Raw genomic sequence first — 2,500 nt, forward strand, 5'->3', positions numbered from 1 at the left:
AGTGAGTGGAGAGAGGCAGAGAAGCGAAAGAGAGGGATAGACAGACAGACAGAGAAAGAGGAAGAGAGAAAGAAGAGAGAAAGAAGAGGAAAGAGAGACAGACAGAGAAAGAAAAAGAGAGAAAGAAGAGGAAAGAGAGTGATAGACAGACAGACAGAGAAAGAGAGAGAAAGAAGAAGAAAGAGAGGGAAGGACGGACAGACAGAGAAAGAAAAAGAGAGAAAGAAGAGGAAAGAGAGACAGAAAGAGAAAGAAAAAGAGAGAAAAGAAGAGGAAAGAGAGGGAATGGAGAATGGAGAGGGAAGAGGAGAAGAAGAGATGTGATAACCATGATGAGTTTATTACACTTAAATTGACATCATCATACATCTTGCATCCTGGTGTGTATGTTGTTTTTGTAACGAGAGAATAATTTGTTTTCTCTCTCTCTCTCTCTCTCTCTGTCTCTGTCTCCCTCTCTCTCTCTCTCTCTCTCTCTCTCTCTCTCTCTGTCTGTCTGTCTCTGTCTGTCTCGTCTCTCTCTCTCTCTCTCTCTCTCTCTCTCTCTCTCTCTCTCTCTCTCTCTCTCTCTCTCTCTCTCTCTCTCTCTCTCTCTCTCTCTCTCTTTCTCTCTCTCTCTCTCTCTCTCTCTCTCTCTCTCTCTCTCTCTCTCTCTCTCTCTCTCTCTCTCTCTCTCTCTCTCTCTCTCTCTCTCTCTCCCTCTCTCCCTCTCCCTCTCTCTCCTTCCGTCCCTCTCCTTCCCTCTCCCTCTCCCTCTCTCTCTCCTTCCCTCTCTCTCTCCCTCTCCCTCTCCTTCCCTCTCCTTTCCCCTCTCCCTCCTCTCCCTCTCCCTCCCTCTCTCCCTCTCCCTCTCCTTCATCTCTCCCTCACTCTCTCCCTTTCTCTCCCTCCTCCCTCCCTCCCTCCCTCCTTCTTCCCCCTCTCCCTCTCCCTCTCTCCTTCCTTCCTTACACCCCTGTCCTCTCCCTCTCCTTCTCCCTCCCTCTCCATCTCCCTCTCCCTCCCCCTCTCCCTCCTTCCCTCTCCCTCCCTCCCTCCCTCCCTCCCTCCTTCTCCCTCTCCTTCTCTCTCTCTCTCTCTCTCTCTCTCCACGCCATATTTAAAGGGATCTCTAGCTAGTTAAAGTCCCTCTGGAGGTTTTTTTAAAGGGATGCACGTAGGTCATCCAGCGGGATTGCGGGATTCTGGCATGGATCTTGGCACTATGCTTGCACTCTAATTTTTGGAGGCGATGGTGCTTGTGTAGGTCGGAGGGTATTGTGGCGGTGTTGTGCTTGTGTAGATTGGAGTGTATCTTCGTGTTGTGCTTGTGTAGATTGGAGTGTGTCTTGGAGGAGGTGTTATGCTTGTAACTATTTCTAAAGACGATGGTGCTTTTGTAGATCGGAGTGTATCTTGGAAGTTATGCTTGTATCTATTTCTAAAGACGATGTTGCTTGCAGATCGAAGTGTATTTTGGCGGTGTTGTGCTTGTGTAGATTGGAGTGTATCTTCGAGTTGATGTTGTGTTTGTATCTATTTCTAAAGACGATGATGCTTGTAGATCGGAGTGTATCTTGGATGTGTTATGCTTGTATTTATTTTTGCTGTGTATGCTTAGAGTGTAGAGTGTGTTCATGTTGTATGTGAAGATTTACATACAGTATGCAATGTGTACGCATACACGGATGAATACACGTATACACTCGTATACGTACACATATATACACATACACAGGCACACACACATACACATCTTAGCCCGTAGTCTACATACAAGAGAGACAGACAGACAGACAGAGAAAGAAAAAGGGAGAGAGAAAGAGACAGAAAGAGAGAAAAAGAGACAGAAATACAGAGATAGAGACAGCAGACAGACAGAGACAGAGAGAGAGACAAAGAGACAGAGAGACAGAGACAAAGAGAGACAGAGACAGAAAGACAGAGATAGAGACAGAAAGAGAGAGACAGAGACAGAAAGAGAGAGAAAGAAAGAGAAAGAGAAAGAGAGACAGAAAGAGAGAGAGAGAGAGAGAGAGAGAGAGAGAAGTTGCTAATATGGCATGTACCGCCGCGTAAGATCCCAGGGAGACCACAAGGCATAAATAATTCGTCCTTTTAAAACGCCAAGGTCGAGGAAGAGAGGGGGGAGGGGGGAGGATGAGAGGGATGGGGGAAGGGGGAGGATGAGAGGGAGGGGGCAGGGGAGGATGAGAGGGATGGGGAGGGGGGGAGGATGAGAGGGATGGGGGGAGGATGAGAGGGATGGGGGGAGGGGGAGGATGAGGGGGAGGGGGAGGGGGAGGGGGATGGGGGAGATGGGGGGAGGATGAGAGGGATGGGGGGATGGGGAGGGATGAGAGGGAGGGGGAGGGGGAGGATGAGAGGGAGGGGGGAGGGGGAGGATGAGAGGGATGAGGGAGGGGGAGGATGAGAGGGAGGGGGGAGGGGGGAGGATGAGAGGGATGGGGGAGGATGAGAGGGAGGGGGATGGGGGATGATGAGAGGGATGGGGGGAGGG

The sequence above is a fragment of the Penaeus vannamei genome, chromosome 19 (genome assembly GCF_042767895.1).
Source record: "Penaeus vannamei isolate JL-2024 chromosome 19, ASM4276789v1, whole genome shotgun sequence".
NCBI lineage: Eukaryota > Metazoa > Arthropoda > Malacostraca > Decapoda > Penaeidae > Penaeus > Penaeus vannamei.